This window comes from Danio rerio, chromosome 15 (assembly GCF_049306965.1).
Source record: "Danio rerio strain Tuebingen ecotype United States chromosome 15, GRCz12tu, whole genome shotgun sequence".
In the NCBI taxonomy this organism is placed as follows: Eukaryota; Metazoa; Chordata; class Actinopteri; order Cypriniformes; family Danionidae; genus Danio; species Danio rerio.
Window position 1 is genome coordinate 41,440,394 of NC_133190.1, and position 22,107 is coordinate 41,462,500.

At 36.1% G+C, this 22,107-nt stretch overlaps 1 protein-coding gene across 5 annotated transcripts in view; it reads left to right on the forward strand.

Annotated features, from left to right (window-relative positions):
- robo2 (roundabout, axon guidance receptor, homolog 2 (Drosophila)) overlaps nucleotides 1–22,107 on the forward strand; it is an 866,533-nt gene that overhangs the window by 359,592 nt on the left and 484,834 nt on the right. The gene's annotated exons all lie outside the window — the stretch shown is intronic.

The following is a 22,107-nucleotide window of genomic DNA, read 5'->3' on the forward strand; positions in this document are numbered from 1 at the left end:
ATAGACAGATAGACAGATAGATAGATAGATAGATAGATAGATAGATAGATAGATAGATAGATGATAGATGGATGGATGGATAGATAGATAGATAGATAGATAGATAGATAGATAGATAGATAGATAGATAGATAGATAGATAGATAGATAGATAGATAGATAGATAGATAGATAGATAGATAGATAGATAGATAGAATATTATTTTTTATTATTATCATTATTTTTATTATTTGAAAAAAATATTTTAATAATAATAATAATAATAATAAGTATTATTATTATTATTATTATTATTATTATTAGTAGTAGTAGTAGTAGTAGTATATTAAAATATTTAATAATAGTAATTATATTTATACAAATATTTAATAATATAATAATAATAAAAACAATAATAGTTGTTATTATTATTATTATTATTATCATCATCATTATTTTTGTTAAATGTTCTTAAAATTATTAATAATAATAATAATAATAATAATAACAACAGTAATAATAATAATAATTATTATTATTGTTATCGTAAGCGTTGGTTTTAAATATTATTTAATGTTATCAAATTATTATTATTATTATTATTATTATTATTATTATTATTATTATTATTATTATTATTATTATTATTATTATTATTTGAATTGAAGTATGTAAAAATGGGGTGCAAGGTTTTCTCTCAACATTAATGTTGCAAAAGTCTCTACATATTAAGCTGCAATAGAAAGAAAATCATAAAAACATTGTTTTAAACATGCTGTTTAACCAAAACTAATCTTCTTTATGAATAAACAGCGTTAATATGCCGCTAACAGATGTCTAGACCTTAGCTGGCACCACTGCAATTCATATTTATTTGAGTTGATTGTGTTTGCTTATTATTATTATTATTATTATTTTTACCTGAAGGAGGCTTTTCACACAGATTGTGGAGGATTAGAGTATGGAGATGGCCATTTATAGAGCTGACCATCAGTCCGGAGAGAGAGAGAGGGATAGAGAGGAGAGATATCCATTATCAGAATCTGCCTGACAATGAGTCCATCAAGCAAAAACATCAGCGTTGACAAAACTAAATTACACACAGAGAGAGAGAGAGAGAGAGGGGAGCGCTCCTTTACCCCATGTGCACATTGCTTTCAATTATGCTGCTCGCCCAATTTACGGCTGATTTCAACAGGGCTTGGCCTGGCCAGATGGTCCTGCTGTAAACTCTATTTCTCATTTAGGATTCATTCACAGGGCCACGGCATTTGTTTAGCATCTAATGGAAAACCTCACCCCCTCTCTCTTGTGTTTGTGTGAACGCATGCATGTCATTATATACACTTTTCTTGTGCCTTTTGTTTTTGATGCGGCAGGTTTACTGGGCTGATGTGCCTGATCGGCGTCCTGAGAAGAACCGAAACCCCTCTGCTCGTATCCTATCGAAAATGAGAGCGCAATTTAGCAGATGCTCTCGCCTCGCCTGCATGAGCTGCACAGACCCAGAGAGGAGATGAAACAGTTTCTGGCTAAACTCTTGCTAACTGTCCTTTTTTTCGGGTGGTACAGCTGTCATATGGCATGAAGACCAAACGTATGCGTGCAGAAATGCGTCAGTCCTGCGGTGTGTTTTTGGGAAAAAGCCTTCTTGCAGGATGTTGTTGTTAGACAGGTTTGAGGTCATTTAATTTAATGCACATAATTTAGATGATGCTTAAAAAAGTGTGAGAATGAAATTTGTACCCAAAAGTTTTTTTATTGATGGTGTTATTCAAGATAGTAAGATAACTTAATAATGCAAGCATATTTCACAAACTTGTTTCTAGATACTCTTGTCAGAGCATTTGCAGTATCGTCAAAACACAAGGAATTTGTAAGCTTTTGTTTTGTTTTGTTTTGATTTTTGTTTTGTTTTTTGTTTAATTTAGTTTTTTTTGTTCGGTTTGGTTTTGGCTTTTTTTTTACTTGTTTTTATTTTGCTTTGTTTTGTTTCGATTAGTTTGGTTTGGTTTGTTTTTGTTATTTGTTTTTGTTTCATTTTGTTTAGTTTTTGTTTAATTTAGTTTCGTTATGTTTCTTTTTTGTTTTGTTTCTGTTTTTTGTTTTGTTTAATTTCATTTCTGTTTTGTTTTGTTTCATTTGTTTAGTTTAGTTTCATTTTGTTTGGTTTGTTTGTTTCATTTCATTTTGTCTAGTTACATTTCATTTTGTTTTGTTTTGTTTCACTTGTTTTTGTTTTGTTTTGCTTAGTTGAGTTTGTTTTTGTTATTTGTTTTTTTTTTCATTTGGTTTTGTTTTATTTCATTTTGTTTTGTTTCTGTTTTTTGTTTTGTTTTGCTTGTTTTTGTTTCACTTGTTTTGTTCAGTTTTTTTGTTGTTTTGTTTTGTTTTTGTTTTGTTTTGTTTCGTTTGTTTTTTGTTTAGTATGTTTTAGTTTAATTTAGTTTCATTTTGTTTTGTTTGTTTGTTTCATTTCATTTTGTCTAGTTTTGTTTCCTTTTGTTTAGTTTTGTTATTATTTTATTAGTACGTTCAGGTTATCTAATAAGTTGAATAGTTATTAGTATAAACTATATGTACTTTTTATGTATTTATTTATTTTATTGGTAACAATTTAGTAGAAACTGTATTACATTTTGATAACTAATGCCATCTACAAACTGGAAAAAAGTTGGAAAACTGGAAAATATTAACAATAAAACATTGACCAAAGTGCCCCGGTGTAGCAGAACATTGAGCTTTTTTGCTTTTTTTCAATCAGCAGTTAAAAATATTGGCTTTGAACTGACCACTTTACATTTATAGGCTTTCCAATAAATTATTTAAATAACAATAAAATACAGTAAGATTATTACAATTACATGTATAAGCTTTAAAATACATTCTTTATTTATAAATAAAAATTTATGTAAGTTGAAAGCTTAAATTAAATAAATGCACTCCTTTTGAGCACTTATCACTTACTAATAGCATTTTCCTCCTTGACTTCCAAATGAATCCTTCAAAAAACTTGCAGTTCCTAAAGGTCTTGTCACTGCACAGCAGCCATTATAACAGATAGCAGACAGACCCAAAGTCTCATAGAAAGTTTCAATCTCTCAGTTGACCCGTCAGTTCCTCCACAGCTGGTCAATTAGCTCCCCCTGTGCCGGAAATGACAGACCCAGACCATCCAGCTCCTGTTGGCTCCGGCCATGGGCCAACTGACCAGCAGGTGACCGAACGAACCACAGGGAAAGATGAATAATTCTGCTAACACATCAGGACTGAAATCAGGGGGCTAATTGCGAAAAGCCATTGGATCTGGTTAACAAAGACTGGGCAGAGGAGAGAACTGTCCTTCCAGGTCAGGGACTTTCAGGGCCAGATGTTCAATTACAGCTGATGCCCTTGTGCCAGGCGTTTAGGAGAGGTCGTCTATTGTGTTTGAGTTCGGGCTTACACAATGCTTTCCGAGTCCTCCGCCGTCACGTCTCTTCACCTTGCTGGATTTCTCCATGACCTCTGACCTCATTGTGCAGATAAAGGAGCAGGTTTGCTCACGTCTGTGCTGATTCTTCATTGGCACAAATATTTATCACACTGCATCACAGTGTGTGATGGATTACTGAGGCTTTTTTTTTTTTTTTTTTTTTTTTCCATCAGTCTAATGCCAGATAGAATCTTGAATGTTTATTTGTATCTTAATAATTTTTTTTATATTGTTATTTTATTGAATGTTTGAGCAGTGTGCATAGTAGTCATTTAAACAAAACTGTCTGTGGTGTAGGAGTGTGTGTGTGTGTGTGTGTGTGTGTGTGTGTGTGTGTGTGTGTGTGTGTGTGTGTGTGTGTGTGTGTGTGTGTGTGTGTGTGTGTGTGTGTGTGTGTGTGTGTGTGTGTGTGTGTGTGTGTGTGTGTGTGAATGAATAAAAGCATGTTTCAGAGTAAGATAAAGAGCATGTTTCAGAGTGCTGTAAGTGATTGGCAGTTCATTCTGATGTTGCATTTTTAGATTCCACACATGCTCTCTAACACACACACACACACACACACACACACATATATATATATATATATATATATATATATATATATATATATATATATATATATATATATATATAGATAGATAGATAGATATACTGTATACAGTTCACGTCAGAATTAGCCCCCCTTTAAATATTTTGTTTTCTTTTTAAAATATTTCCCAATTTATGTTTAACAGAGCAAAAACATTTTCACAGTATGTCTGATAATATTATTTCTTCTGGAGAAATTCTTATTTGTTTTATTTCAACTAGAATAAAAACAGTTTTTAATTTTTTTAAACACCATTTTAAGGACAAATTATTAGCCCTTTTAGGCTTTTTTTTCTTCGATAGTCTAGAGATCAAACATAATAACCCTAAGCTGCCTAGTTAACCTTATTAACCTAGTTAAACCTTTAAGCTGTATAGAAGTGTCTTGAAAAAGATATAGTAAATATTATTTACTGTCATCATGGCAAAGATAAAATAAATAAGTTATTCAAGATAAGTTATTCAAACTATTATGATTAGAAATGTGTTGAAATGTCTCTCTGTTGGACAAAAAACTGGACAAAATAAACAGGTGGTTAATAATTCAGGGGAGCTAATTATTCTGACTTCAACTGTATAGGATCAATATCACATGAGTAGCAATGTGATGTGGCTGTATATCGGCACTGGTGGTAAGTGTGTTAGCTTGAGGTTGCAGGCCGAGTGCCTTAATGTCCCACCAGTGACGATATACAATCATAACGCACTGCTAAGAGTGTGATATTGCGTCTATACAACACTGACGGCTTAATTGTTTACATAAAAAAGAAAATAAAGCATGCAGAGTCTCAAAACCCTTTTTACGGGGAACTACTTTCTTCTGCCATTGAATCACATCAGAACCGCAGAAACCGTTGCTACTTCACCAACGTCACTTTATGGCTAATATTTGACTGATTTTCTAGCGTAATGTCTAAAGTGATGACAAAACAGGTGATTTTTCTCATATTTTAAGACTATTAGGCTGAACAGCATGAAATGCCATCAGTCTACAGAGTTTTCCCAGTATTTCTCTGTTGCAATCGGGATATCGCAATAATTAACCTTGAAAAAGCCAAAGTAAAGCAAACATTTCCAGATTACTATGGTATAAATACAGCAATACAACATACAAAAGAGAGTGATTGAGTGTTTTATAATGATTTGATCAGCTGTAGTTTGAAACTTAAACAGAAAAAATGCTGGTTTTCTATTTTAAGGACCTGTCATGCAGTCTCTGTCACCATGTTGTGGTGGAATGAAACCGTCTTTTCTCTGCTTATTATGACAGTCTGGCCACCGACATGCTGAATTACAATAGGCACCATCCTTATAAATAAACTGTACAGTTGCAATCTAAACAACCACAACCTCGCCTAAAAAAAACTCAAAATTATATTATGTTGTCCAACTGCTGCAATATTTGTCAAACTATAGTGAGTCTGTTGACCTGCTGTCACTCCATAGCCCCTTTCACACTTACAGACCTTTCCGGAAAATTACCGACAATTTTCCGGAAAGGTGTGTATGTGTGAAGAGGCCCTTTTTGAAAATACCGGTAAATTCGTTCTGGCTATTTTCCGGAAAGAGAAGTTGTAACATTACAGGTAATTTGCTGGAATGCTGCGCTGTGTGAATGCAGAAGGAAGATTGCCGGAAAGAGCACGTGCACGCCTGCTTTAGCCAATCAGAACAGTCAGAAGCATTCACAGTCATAATCAGATAACGTTTATATGTTCATCTTAATGCCAACTGTGTAAATAATCATCGATAAGATGCTTATGATCAGCCGTTGTTTGTTTACCTTCAAGCTTTGCGTGTGCACGTGGAACAGCCCATGAGCGTTAACACACATATCATGTACATCTCGACAAGCGAAAGTGTTTCTCTATATGTTTCATCGAAGTTGTTTACATAACTGATCCATCCACAGAGTTTGTGATGTAGTCAAATGTTTACAAATACAAGCGTAGCTGTTTACAGGTAATTTCTGGTTAATGATGTCAGAATTTACCGGTATTTTGGAATGGATGTGTGAATGCTCTTTTCGGGAAAAAATTTCAAAACATCCTCGCCTGTGTGAACAGCACTTTTTTGAATTCACCGGCAAAGTCGTTCCGGAAATTTACCATATATTTACCGGTATCACTGTGTGAAAGGGGCTTATGTTGGCAGAGTAGTACACAAGGGTGAAGAGGCGATACAAGTTTTAACATTACAGAATATCACACAGCTATCAGCCAATCAAATTCCAGAGCCAGACAGAACTATATAATGTTCCTGTATATACAATCAACAGTCAACGTATGAATAATTTCGTGCTTGACCACACACATAGATACATACATATACACATATACTAGTAGTATATATGTGTACGTACTGTATATGGAGAGAGAGATATGTTGGCCTTTTTTGTCCTCTTATTTACATTTGCTCTCTCCAGCTGTTGTGGTTTGTAGCTTTTACAAATTTAGATCATGGAATATCTGGGCCATTATGCAAGTTTTATGTTTTCCCCTTGTAGCATCAAGCTTTTATATTCAATTTTTAATGACTAGCTCCATTCTGACTCAGAAGGCCATTCTGGATTTGACTGTATCACCGGTCCTGCTTCCCTTACACACATACATACAGTATACTGTACACATTTATAGCCAGTCCACAAATTACATTCTCTCATATCATTCAAAGCAGTCTGTGCCACATTTCAAGAAAATAGACCCTCAGTTTTGCAGTCTGAATGAGGCCGGAGAACAGCATCTGAAAGGCATTAGCTCTAATCAGCCACTGGTTTTCTTGGTTTCTTTAAAGCGAGGATGTACGTGGTGCTCCGCAGGCATGCAGAAAGAAGGACAGCATGACGTCCAGCTCTTTGAATGTGTGGGGCGGCTTCAGACCACCAGAGGAAAAGCTCCAGACTCGAGCGCTGCTTTAGGAGCTCCGTCCCTGATTGATGGTGTGTGTCTGTGTAGCGTAGCTGTTATAGTGGCGCGTCTCACCACTGGAAAAGTTGAGCGCATTTGAGCGTCATTAGCTTTGGGATTAGCATGAAATGGAAAGAAGAGCCAGTGGAAAATACAAGCTTTTAATGTTGTTTTGGATTTGGCTTGACTGTCAACAAGAAGAGCTACAATGCTAGGGAATTGTTTTCATAAAACAGGAAAAGGAAGCTAAAAAAAATCCCATTGTGGATCTGTTTAAGGGTCCAAGCACAGAATGTGTTGAAACTCTATTGTGTTTCATCTCATTTCCTTTTCATTATAGTTTATTTTAGGTTAAAACAATCAAAGTCATGTTGTATGCTCTGACTGAATAGATAGCAGTTGATAGTTATGTTTGTCTATTGTGATATATTGAAATAAAAGTGCTCATATTGTGTTTTAACCGAGAGTTGGCCTTTGTAAAGTACCATAACTGTATCCAGCATATTATATATCAGTCAAAGCTTGGTCACAATACTGTAACATCATTATAAATTCAGCTTGGACGGCAATTTCATTGGCATTTCAAGAGTTCACACTTAGCTGATGATTAAGTAAATGCTACTTTGGCATGCTTTCCCGGGAGAGAGCCTTGATCTCATTAGATCTTCGAGCGCGGGGTTCCCTCCCATTGCAAGACGAGAAGGGAGTTTGAGCTCCGGTAGATCTCGAGAACTCCCCTGCTGTAGTAATGAACAGATAGTGATTGCTTTTTAGAGATAACTTCTTACTAGGAGCATGTCTATGGTGCCAATTTGGATTAGTCAATTAACTCAAGTTGCATGTTTTTGGATGCTGGGAGGAAACCGGGAACCCGGGGGAAGCCCACGTGAGCACGGGAAGAACGTGCAAATTCTGCACAGCAACATCTGCTGGTTTGGTAAACCCTGGAACCAGAGACATTCTTGCTGTGAGGCAACAGTGCTAAGCACTGGGCCACCGTGTCTCCCATCTAGGAAGACGAAAGAGAAGGGGTGGATGAGGGGATTCTTCAAAGTGGCACGTAACCCAGGGTATTTGTAGTAGCTTAGGAGTCGTCTGATTGGTGCATTGAGAATTAAATAACGCAGATCAAGCCGCTAGCAATCATAAGCACGTGATTCTATCGAAATTAGTTTACATTTAAACTTCACTAAGTGAAAACGGGAACTTTCACTGAAATTGGATAATTTTTTTTAGGCCAAAGTAATCTGAAATTCAGTTAACATTAAATCAACACAATTTTGCTATCAGTTTAATTGCTTTTTGTTTTTATTTTTTGCATCAATTCTGATGTACATTTGATTCCTCTTCTGCATAGATTGCCTTATGTGTTGTGCTTTAACCCCAATACTCGCCACTATTGGATATATTCTTAATGTAACACTATTTCCAAAATACAGATTGATTGCTTAGACGAAGAAAAAGAGCTAAACTTAGCCTTGAACCTTTTGGGTCTTTTTGAAGAAGATACTTCATGTCAGCACAACCAGCCTCGGGCTGAAGCTAATTTCGTGAAGTCTTACAGAGTGGACGTTTATGTTGCTTTTTTATTATTATTATTGAGGCTGATATTGTACTTGATGCAGCACTGTCTGGAGCTTGGATCTGATAAATAGACATTACTCTCACAGAACAAAGAAGCCCTAAATGCCTCTGAGGCTGATTCAGATTGACTTCAATTGAGTCGGCGCTGTTAAGTGAGGCTTTTTATTCTTTCAGCTCTTTAAATAATTCATCCAGCACATATTGGTTTATATATACAGGCTATTTGTGTGGATGCATGTGGGTGAGGATTATGTACAATATAGAGTCTAATATATAAAAAGCTGGGGATTCATTTATATGAAAGCAGTTGAGTAGGAACCCTGAGGCTACAATGAGACCAGATGATATATTTTGGTTTAGATTTATTGAATTAAGTATGGATCGCATGTCTATGGATGCCATGCAGTGTAATGGTATTATTTCCAATTCACAGAGAACAATGTAATACAATACTAATGAGCAAGTATTAAAAAAACGATGGATAAAAACAATCATTAAAAACATATTTTCAAGGCTGTGTTCAAGAAACACCTCTAAATCACGCCATTTATACATGCCAATGTACAGTTAATATTATGATTCATTACAATATTTTTTTATTTATTTATATACTGTATGTATATATATATATATATATATATATATATATATATATATATATATATATATATATATATATATATATATATATATATATATATATGTTTGTATGTATGTATATATATATATATATATGTATGTATGTATGTATGTATGTATGTATGTATATGTGTATATATATATATATATATATATATATATATATATATATATATATATATATATATATATATATACAGTATATAAATAAATAAAAATATTGTAATGATACACACACACACACACACACACACACACACACACACACACTCATTGGCTACTTTATCAGGTACACCTACTAGTAACTTGTTTTAGTAACCTTTGCCCTCAAAACTAACTTAATCCTTCGTGGCATAAATTCAACAAGGTACTGGAAATATTTCTCAAAGATTTTGGTCCATACTGACATGACAGCATCACAAAGACTTGTCAGCTGCACATCCATGATGCTAATCTCCCGTTCCATCACACCCCAAAGGATCTCTATTGGTTTGAGAGCCGGTGACTGTGGAGGCCATTTAAGTACAGTGAACTCATTGTCATGTTCAAGAAACCAGTCTGAGATGTGATTCATACTTTATGAGTAGGTTATTCTGCTGGAAGTAGCCATCAGAAAATAGGTACACTGTGGTCATAAAGGGATGGACATGGTCAGTAGGATGTGGCAGTGACACGATGATCAGTTGGTACCAAAGTGTGCCATGAAAATATTCGCACACAACATTACAACAGCACTAGCCTAAATCATTTATACAGTACAAGGCTGGATGGATCCATGCTTTCATGCCATTTTCTGATCCTACTCTCCGAATGTTGCAACAGAATTGAGACTCATCAGACCAGGTAGGGTTTTTCCAATCTTCTATTGTCCAATTTTGGTGAGCCTGTGCCATCTGTAGCCTCAGTTTCCTGTTCTTAGCTGACAGGAGTGACACCTGGTGTGGTCCTCTGCTGCTGTAGCCCATCCGCCTTAAGGTTGGATGTATTGTTCATTCAGAGATGCTCTTCTGCATACTTCGGTTTTAATGAATGGTTATTTGAGTTATTGTTGCCTTTCTATCAGCTTGAACCAGTCTGGCCATTCTCCTCTGACCTCTGGCATCAACAAGGCATTTGCGCCCACAGAACTGCCCCTCACTGGATTTTTTTTCTTTTTCAGACCATTCTCTGTAAACCCTAGAGATGGAAATTCCAGTAGACCAGCAGTTTCTGAAATACTCAAACCAACCCATCTGGCACCAAATCAATGCCACATTCAAAGTCACTTAAATCCCCTTTCTTCCTCATTCTGATGCTCGGTATGAACTGCAGCAGATCATCTTGACCTACATGCCTAAATGCATTGAGTTGCTGCCATGTGATTGGCTGATTAGAAATTTGTTAACGAGCAGTTGGTCAGGTGTACCTAATAAAGTGGCCGGTGAGTGCATAGTGTACCTAATATATAGTGTGTTCTGACAACAATCTCCTTGCAGCATTTAGCATGTGTAAACACCACTTACATTTTCTTCCTAACACACTGTTCTGTTGTCTATCAACGTCCTACAGCCCTGCTTTTATTTTTGTTCTCCTTTTATAGCTTCAGTCCTCAGCAGTCCGTATCTGTGTCTGTATTCGTTTGCTCAAGTCCGATGACTTCACTTCTCCAGAGTATTCTTTTATCAGCTTAACCCAGCTGGTGCCCAGTTCACTTCTGTGGAGAAAACATCAGACCGCTGGAAAAGAGGCTCACCGCTGCGTGTGTGGGGGAGACAGAGAGTTATTAAAGGAGAAAGAGAGAGTCCACGCGTGGCCTTTTCCATTAGCCAAGAGCGGCTTAGCTCTGTAGCTTGTGGCGTCTCGACACACCCTTCAAAAGAAACGCCATTCTAGCGGCTTTTATCCCGCTCCTCCACAACATCACTTCCCTAACAGATTTAAACACCATTCAAACATTACCCTGCTGCTGCATTCAGATCCTTCTGGAAGACTCAATTATCGTATCCAAAGTTGATCTTTTAAGGCCATGTCCACACGTACCATATATTTTAAAAACTGTGTTTCCCCCGCCTACGTTATAAAAAAACTCCGTCCTCATGAAAACTCAAAAATGCAATGTGATGCATTTCAAGGGCAATTTCAAGCAAACCAAAAGTCAGTGAGAAAGCTTTTATGCTGGCTTCACACCGAATGTGGAATTCATTCATTAATTTTCCTTCAGCTCAGTGTTCATTTCAGAGGTCGCCACAGCTGAATGAACCGCCAACTATTCCGACATATGTTTTATACAGCAGATGCACTTCCAGCCGCAACCCAGTACTGGGAAACATCCATACACACTCATTCACACACTCATACACTGCTGTCAATTTAGTTAATTCAATTCACCTATAGCACCTGTCTTTGGACTATTGGGGTTCTGGAGCACCCAATGGAAAGCTACACCAACATGAGGAGAACATGCAAACTCCACACAGAAATGCAATCCGACCCAGCCGGGGACTCAAACAAGTGACCTTCCTGCTCTGAGGCAACACATTTGTGCACGATTGTGGAATTTTGCAGGATCAATTCAAGTCATCTTTATTTCTGTAGAGCTTTTATAATGTAGATTGTTAAAGCAGCTTAACATAAAAAGTTCTAGTAAATTGAAATTGTTTCAGTTCAGATTTCAGTGTTGACAGTTCAGTTTAGATCAGTTTAGTGTGGTTTAAATTTCACTGCTGAAATTCCAAACGCTGAAGAGCAAATCCATTGATGCGCAGCTCCACAAGTCCTAACCAAGCAAGCCAGTGGCGACAGTGGCGTGAACAAACAAAATTCGCTTCAGTTGCATCTTCCACATTTGGTGTGAACCCAGCAATGTTGAACAATCAGAAAGAAGAACATAGCACACGCTGACATCATGAGGCAAAAACTCCCCTGTAACCAAAGTTTTCAGTTTTACTTTCAGTCACCTGATACTGCATTTTGTCCTGTGGACAAACAGCCAAAATGGTCTAACCGCCCATTCACACAGGGCGTCAACATCAACGCTTTTGAATCACTTTAAGTGGGCAATGTTAGGCATTGTCGAACTGAATTGTAGATCGTCGACGGAAGCTTCAGCCAATCAGATCGCTTTATGCAAATACACCAGCTCAAAAGTAGCTGATTGCTGACTAATTTCATTGGCTGACGCTGCCATGATGATCACGTCAGCCCCAACTTCAGACACCCGTTGACCCTGTCAAGCGTTGACGCTGAAGCCCCGTGTCAATCCGGCGTAAGGCTACAAGGAAAACTGTTATTGTTAGTTTGAATTAATTATATATTTATTTTTTTTATTGAACCGGAAGATACTGCAGACTTATTTCAGTAAGATAATGTTTTTCTAACTGAAACTGAATATTGAGTAGGGTTTTTTTGGGCTCTTGCCATAATTTTTCAGGAGCAGCATGGCTAAGCATATTTCACCCAATCAGTTAAACTAACGTAATTAGGGAAGTACTGCCGTTGCACAGTGGAAGCAAATGGTTAGATTTTGATTGAAAATTACCATTTTTTCACTAGATTCACATGCAAATTCATTGGTCGCTTTAAATGTAACAATTTGTGCTAGCAAAATAAACATTGTAAATTGTGATTTGGCTTTTGACTTTTTTGATAGACTTTAATAAGAATGTTGATTTCATTCAGTAACAGTATATCATTTATATTTAGATTATTTAGGAATGACTAAACTACCCTAATAGCATCATAAAATAGTAACAAAATGTGGTGTAGAAACCTACCCATATCAATTAAAGGCTCAATTTCCAGCTCATGATTTTATCGTCAGAGGAAACAAACAAATCGCTTCAACATTTTATCCATGCAGATGGCTCCTGTTTTGATATCTGATATTTCTTATAGTTCACATGATTGATTAACTACCTGCATGCAATTACCTTTGTAATTAATGTCCGTATTTACATTTGTAATTAACTCACCCTTAAACATACCCATACCACCAAGCTTGTCCCTAACCTCACTGTATCCAAGTGTTTCTGTCTGCGGCCTGCAAGACAGGGGCGTAACATGAAGGGGAGTAACTTGTAGTAAGTTAGAGGCATAATTTGCAGTTATGGAAATCCCATTGAACCATGCGAGATGTTGTTGGCAAGATGGTGGAAATACTTAACGAAGAACATTTTCACCAAATGTTTTCATGAGTTGTCTCCAAATTTATCCACAACCAATTCATTTGATAGATTATTATATTAATTTATTTAGCAACTCCACTCGCTGACTTAGCCTACTCCGCATAGCCCCCTGTGATTGCCAATACCAGTACAACGACGAGCACGTCAAGTATGAAAGCCTGTGCAACTCATGGCTGTACAATAATAACGGTGATGATTGGTTTAAGGGTTGGGGAAGGTGTAGACATTAATAACTGTGAAGGTTGGTTTTAGGTTTGGGCAGTATTCGCTAATAATGATGGTGGTTGGGTTTAGGATTGTGGTAGGTATAGACGTTAATAACTGTAATGGTTTGGTTTAGGGGTGGAGTAGGTGTAGATGTTAATAACTGATGTATAGAGTCATCTTGCTGACAACTTGTTTTGACACGTTAATCTCCAAAACTTGAAGTTACACCCCTTCATGTTACACCTGTCTTGCTGTCCATAGACAGATGTTGCTCACCACAGCCCACCTCAAGAGCACAAGAAGTGTACTGAAAGACATTATAAACATGTTAAGAACACTATATTTATTTTAAGATGCAAATACATAAAAAAGTGGCACTGTAACACTCATCAAATGTGTAATATATTAGTTGCATAGGTTATCAAGACAAGGGTGTGATCATTTTGGAACATCTTTTTTCTCTTGCACTTGTTTGAAAGCCGTTTGTCGGACGATGTTACTGATCTCTATTTTACATCAATTGTTAAATACACACAAGGTTGTCAAAAGTGCACAAAAGAGAACAAACATATGCAATACATAATTTTACACACTAAAGCAGGGGTCAGCAACATAGTGCCCGTGGGCACCAGGTAGCCCACCAGGTTCACATGAGTTGCCCGCGGGCCTGTTCTAAAAATAGCTCATCATAACACCACATATGAGTAAGATGCATCTAATGTTTTTATAGGTATTCCTTTTAAATCACACTTGCATTGGTGTAAATTTTAAAATTACTTTAAGTTATATATTAAAAAAAACAAAAACTTTAAAAACAATTTCAGACAAATTAAGTGTTGCATATTGATATTTATCTAACTTGTTAAATCATTGTTGACAACTACTGTGAGAAATCATTAACATGATCAATGTCTTCACATAGATGAATATTATTAATTATTAATAATAACATATAATTAAACGTAAATTAAGAAAAATGTGTTATTTAGTAACTGGTAGCCCTTCAAACTAATCGGTACCCAAGAAGTAGCTCTCAGTTTCCAAAAGGTTGGTGACCCCTGCACTAAAGTAACCCGAAAGTAAACATATGAGGACCCTGTCGAATTTAAAACTGTCTTTTTGTTATCATATTATATTTTGTACTGTGAATAAACCATTAATACTCACGCTGAATTGCAAACCTTATCAAACTCCTTGACATCCTTGAAACCTACAATATATGCAAAGCTTCATTCCTGTAAATGTGCATGTTTTACAGTTTGTATTGAGCTGTTTGCTGTTCCATCAGTCTGATTTATGAGTCAGCGAGCTCTTTAGATAAACTTTGGTGTCTGTCAGCTGTGCGTGCTTCAGTGTTCGAGAAAAAAAGAAAGAGAGAGAGAGAGAGGGAGAGCATGCCGGCTGCTCCTGTCCCCAGTCAACAAGTTAATTAAAGAATGATTAACAGTGTTCCTGAGGAGGATACAGTTATTAAAAAGGAGAGAGATATCGCCCATGTATATTTTATCTCCTTTTAAATATCTCTGCAGCTGAAGATGATTTCTAATTAAAGTTTTTGATTCAGAGCCGAGGTCAGAGTTGACTTTCTTCCTCTAATTCAAAAAAATGCTTAATCAAAAAGTTAAATTAGCTCTTAACTCCATGCAACAAGTAAATATATCTGATTTCATTTGCAAATAATGTATGGCACTGCATAGCAATGTGCATATAGTCTAATACACTGTTTCCCAATGCTGTTCCTGGAGGCACACCAACAGTACATATTTTGGATATCTCCTTTATCTGACCCATTAACTTCAGGTTTTGGAGTCTCTTCTAATGTTCTGATGAGTTGATTCTGCCGTGTTTGATTAGGAAGAGCTTGAAAATGTGTGTTGTTGGTGTGCCTTCAGGAACAGGGTTGGTCTAATAGAGTCTTAAAGCATGTCCTTTATAGATTTCTATAGTGCGTGATGTTTTAGTTTGAGCGTTAACAAGCTCTGCACAAACTTGCAAAGTACAAGAGGGAGTATTCCTCTATTTTAGTATGTGGGGTTTCTGAACACCCTTGAATGCTTTGATTGTAGTCTTAAAAGTTGTTGTCTTGTAGCATAAATATCATAGTATCCCACATTTCAATAATTCCCATGAAAAGGAAGGGCAGCATAGTTCAATTTACATCAGTAATGTTTAAAAGAGATACTACTGTCCACACTAATACATTTCCTTTTTAAAACAAGAATTTTGGCTTTATTTTTGGAGATTTTTAGATAACGAAAATGTATATTGAAAACACTGTCCAAAGTGGATATATATGGAAATGCAGTTTTCGTTTTTCAGTGTGGACTGTAAAAAAACAAAGGCTTTCGAAAAACATTCTGCTTTTTGTCATGTGATGCCGTCGTGTGACCAATTCAGCTAACAAGGTGGACGACGTTGATTTAATTTAATTTGATTTTAATATGACAATACCATGATTAACAGTCTAGCACAGGGGTGTCCAAACTTCAATGTAATTTGTATTTATATAGCGCATTTAATGTGTATGGCCATACACCCAAAGCGTTTCACAATCATGAGGGGGGTCTCTCTACACCACCACCGGTGTGCAGCATCCACTTAGATGATGCGACGGCAGCCACAGGACAACGGCGCCAGTGCGCTCACCACACACCAGCTATTGGTGGAGTGGAGAGACAGTGATAGAGCCAATTCGGTGGAAGGGGATGATTGGGAGGCCATGATCGTAAGGGCCGATAGAGGGACTTTGGCCAGGACACCGGGGTTACACCCCTGCTCTTTCACGAGAAGTGCCATGGGATTTTTAATGAGCACAGAGAGTCAGGACCTCGGTTTAACGTCTCATCCGCAAGACGGCGCCCACTGACAGTGTAGTGTCCCCTTCACTTTTTACTGGGGCATCAGGGCATCAGGCAGACCACAGGTTGAGCGCTCCCTGCTGGCCTCACTAACACCACTTCCAACAGCAACCTAGTGTTCCCTAGTGGTCTCCCATCCAGGTACAAACCAAGCTCAGCCCTGCTTAGCTTCAGTGAGTAACCGGTCTTGGTCTGCAGGGTGATATGACTGTGGCTCGGTTCTGGAGGGCCAGTGTCTAGCATATTTTAGCTCCAACTTGCCTCAACACACCTGCAAGGATGTTTCTAGAAAGCCTAGTAAGAACTTAATTAGCCAGCTAAGGTGTGTCTGATTGGGGTTGGACTGCACTAAACTTTGCAGTACACTAGTCCTGCAGGACTGAGTTTGAACACCTCTGGTCTAGTATGTAAACAGCGATTTCTGATTACCTCAATCCAACTAAAGTCATACTATCTAAACAGAAATGGATTTTATTGACGTGCAGTGCAGACATGTAAACACTTTAATCAAACTATTACCATAATGTGGGATTTTCACCACATTTTGCAACAGGATAGTTTTTACACACACGGATGTTTGACACTATTCTCTGCACCTGCTGTAGCAAATTCTTTTGAAACAACACTCTTCCAGCAGTTCAAACTTGCTCTAATATCTCGTTTGTCATGGGGCATTCATGAAATGTTCCTGAATATAAGTGAAAGTGCAGTTCAATTAAAAAAATCAAAAATTAAAACAGCTGAAATTACATAAAACTCCAGAGGAAACGTGGATAGCGCTGTGACGCAATGATGTTTATCGAATTATGGGCTGGAACATGTAATAATATTTTTGTCTTATTTAAATTAAGGCTACACTGCAAAAAATGCTTTTCTTGATTAGATTTTTTGTCTTGTTTCTAGTCTAAATATCTAAAATTTCTTAAATCAAGAAGCATTTTTTAGACAAGCAAAACATATTGTCTTGTTTTGAGAAATAAAATGTCAATATTAAGTGAGTTTTTCCTTAAAACAAGAAAAATAATCTGCCAATGGGGTAAGCAAATTAATCTTGTTTTTTATTTTGACGTAAGATTATTTTGCTTACCCCATTGGCAGATTATTTTGCTTGTTTTAAGGAAAAACTCACCTAATTTTGGCATATTATTTCTAAAAACAAGACTATATGTTTTTCTTGTCTAGAAAATGCTTCTTGATTTAGGAATTTTAAGATATTTCGACTAGAAACAAGACAAAAAATCTAAGTAAGAAAAGCTTTTTTTTGCAGTGTAATAATTTCATTACTGACGTCGATGTTAGCATAGTCATTGTAAAGCAGATGCTTTGGATACCTTTGTCATCACAGGTTTGTAAAATGCATTTTTAAATAAATATTATAGGACCAACTGGGTCATTAAAATGATAACTTATATTATGCTATTACTCTTTTATCAACCTTTTCCCCCATTTTTCTTTTTAATCAAATACATATCACCTGCGTAAGCAAACGAAACTCCTGAAAAACACAAATGCCACAGTATAAACTCACAAGTTTTCATGAAGTTTTTTATGGCGGCTTTACTGTTTGCATGACTCAGAGTGGAATTTAATCCAGTTACGTTGCGTCTTTATAAGATAAACGCAGCTTTCTGAGGCCGTGTTTGGTCTCTGGTGGCCGGACATTAGCACGTCTGCTCGCTAATCTAGCCTTTAAATTGGAAGTGAACAGCTTAATGACACATCACAGAGGACTGTTGGCTCCTGCAGGCTGTCGTGCGGTTCGGCACGGGGCTTCAAAGTGGCCACGCGCACTTCAAACGTTCTTTTGAAGTGCAAGGGAATGCGATAAGTCCAAAAAAAAAAAAAGGATCAAATTCTGATAGAGAGAAGTAATAGAACGTTAGCATAGGGTGGCACTGAGCCTCAGGGCATGGACTGGCACCGCAAACTGTGTGGCACTCAGGCTAAAGGCTTTACGCTAGCAATCGGGGTTCAGTGAAGGATTCTTGGCTTCACTTTTAATGGATTTATAATCTAGCCTAAAAAATGCATTCGGCACAGAACTCAGCACTCGGCCGGTGAACTTTGAATGCGGTTCCGCTTGTCACATGCACTATTTTGCTGAAATGTGTGGATTTTTATTTGCTCATAATGCTTTTGTTATTTTCAAAACTGCATATTATTTGGGTTTAGATATTATTATGTGATGACAGTTATGTCATCTAATTATATGCTAAAGTTTCATCTACGAACATGATTTAATAATAATAATAAATAGCTAACCAATAACTTTAAATTTATGAAGCTTTCATAATTTTGTATATATATATATATATACAGTTGAAGTCAGAATTATTAGCCCCCCTGATTTATTAGCGACCCTGTAAATTTTTTCCCCAATTTCTGTTTAATGGAGGGAAGATTGTTTCAGCACAATTCTAAGCATAATAGTTTTAATAACTCATTTCTAATAACTGATTTATTTTATCTCAGCCATGATGACAGTAAATAATATTTTATTTGATATTTTTCAAGACACTTTTATACAGCTTAATTTAAAGACATTTAAAGGCTTAACTAAGTTAATTAGGTTAACTAGGCAGGTTAGGGTAATTAGGCAAGTTATTGTATAATGATGGTTTGTTCTGTAGACTATCGAAAAAAAAATTAGCTTAAAGGGGCTAATAATTTTGTCCCTTAAATATTTTTTAAAAAATTCAAAACTGCTTTTATTCTAGCCAAAATAAAACAAATAAGACTTTTTCTAGAAGAAGAAAAAATTTCAGACATACTGTGAAAATTTCCTTGCTCTGTCAAACATCATTTAGGAAATATTTAAAAAAGAAAAAAATCAAAAGGGGGCTAATAATTCTGACTTTAACTGTCCCAATCATCACAAATACAGCAGAAGACCCATTGGAGCCAACATAGACCCAAGATTCTCATGGATATCAGTCAAGTTTGGTGAAGGGAAAAACATGCTTCCACATCAAAGCTCCTGCAAGCAAAGAAGGTTAAGGTACTCCAGGATTGGTCAGCCCAGTCACCAGACATGAAAATTATTGAGTATGTCTTGGGTAAGATGGAGGAGGCATTGCAGATGAATCTCGATGAACTCTGGAAGTCTTGCAAGAACGCTTTCTTTGCCATTCCAGATGACTTTATTAATAAGTTATCTGAGTCATTACAGAGATGTATGGATGCAGTCCTCCAAGCTCATGGCAGTCATACACAATGTTAATTCTATTTTCACTATATGACTTTATATTCTATAATGTACATTATTTCTGTTAAGTGACAAGACTCCTGTCTTAAGATCTTACTGTCTTAAATAATTAAAAATCAAGGCATGATCATATTTTATTTTCATGAAATAAGCATAATCTAGAGGCCTTTGCCTTTCATATAAGTAACTTCTGATACCAAATGATCAAGTAAAAGTCAAGTTATTATTTGTTGTTCCTCAAACTTGGATAGGAGACAAGGCTTTTGTCAGGTAGTGTATGCAAATATAATAATACAAACATCAATCAAATTTGATAAATACTAGGTACATACTTTGATACTTTCATACATTTTTTGAGCTAAAATTGTCTTGAATAAAATCAACTATTTGTATGTAAAGTTCATTTGTAAAAATAATAACTAGGGTTTACCTCTTTTTAATTGTTTAGAAATCAAGATTTTTTTGCAATTAAACTCTTCAAAACTCAATATAAATATATGATTTCAGAAAGCATTATACTTTTCCATAAATCCTGTTTTTTTTAGTAATTCTCTTCAATGCAAAATCGCAATATCTGAAAAATGACTCAAAGTGGATGTTTTTTTGCAAATAAGCTCTTCATATATTTGTATATTATACAGCATATTTTCATTTCTTATAACAAAAGGATCTCCTTTTTCAGCGACTCATATAAAGCGACTATCAGAAATGTATCACATGCACATGGATATATACGGTTATTATACAAGTGATTTGGTTTTGAACAGGTGCAAATCTCAGTCAGAGCTCTATTCAGTAGTCCAGTAATGCGAATTTCTGAAATACCGAAAGCGCCGCAATACGGTGGATTGATATTCCGCATCGTGCATGTTTAATACATGATGCTAAATTAGTTTTGCGCTCCCCAAAAATAAATCCCCAAGCTATAGAAGATATTAAAATTGTGGCAAAAATTCATTTTTGGGCCAGGTGCTTCCCCCTGTGTGCAATATTGGCGAGCTCATGGTAATATGGTTGTATACTCAATAAAGCTCAATGCGATTTAATGGCACAAGGCAGCCCTTATTGGATGCCTGACCCTTCTTATTCTTAGAGGTTAGTTAAACATCCCCACAACCAACACACACACACTCAAACAAACGCTAGTATTTACGTTGATTGCATTTCACATTGACTCTTTATGTCTCAATGAATATTCATTTGTGACTAAAGTCCAAGAGCCCCGAAGGAAGTGACCTGGTCTATTCCCAGATGGAGCGAAACAAAGCTTTTATTTATTTCAGTGCTTGTTTGGACTCCATGTTTCAGTATCCTGCACATTGTATAAATGTATGAGCTTTTGTCAGTCGCTAAATCAGCCTACATTGGTCCTGCGTGCCTGCGAGCTGTTTACGACCGCTGTTTCATTAGTATCCGAATACGAGATGGTGACATTTCGGTGGCCAGTGAACGCTGTGAGAAATGAACTTCACTTGCGCAAGTGTACATACAGTATGAGAACAATGGGAATTTGTGGCATGTATTTAATCTTGTACAAAGGCATTATGGGATCTCAATGCTCTGGTGTTAATTACATGGCTAGCTAAAACATACTCGCATTGTTCAGTCCCTCACAGATATTGACGTCCATTGTCTTTAGATGTTTGAATGGTGGAATGTGCACTGGTAGGGATGTATTGGCCTGATTCAGTCTGAGTCATTCAGTATGTTGAATACCTGCAGACGTTCAATAATCCTATTGTGTTCTTTCTTAAATACATATAGGTTATTAAAATCAATCCAGTGCACAATGCCAACTGCATAGCTCTGTTGTTATGCATTAGAAGCAAATCTCAGATGTGATCTTTACTGTTTATATTATTTTTTTTTTAAGAGCAAAAAACCAAACTTGATTGAGGGCTGTGGGCCGAAGTTAAATGTTACTAACTGTATTGCATTAAATTTGCTCATTTGTTTGCTTATTATTTAAAAATAACTAGATATTTATAATACTTAAAGCATATTAAATGATAATGCAGTATATATATATATATATATATATATATATATATATATATATATATATATATATATATATATATATATATATACAGTATATACTGAGTGCTCTAGGCACTCAAAGCGCTACTAGGAATTTAACGATAACAATACAGGCTCTTTGTGAAAATGTACCGCTATATACATTTCTGGAGAGCGCCAAATATGTCCCAGGAGCTATGTTTTTATAAATATATATATATACATACAGGGCTTTACATTAACTTTTTTGATCACCAGCCACGATGGCTAGTAGATTTCCAACATTACTAGCCACTTTCCATTTTCACTAGCCACAATTTTGTTGTTTGGAAAATATATTTTATATAAATAAATGTGACTTTGACATGCTAAAATGACTTGATTTAGATGTTGTGTTGTCCCAGATCAGCAGTTACTACACACAAAAGGTTGGTTAATCTCATATTAAAGAAATGTTATTGTAAAGGATGATAATTAAACTAT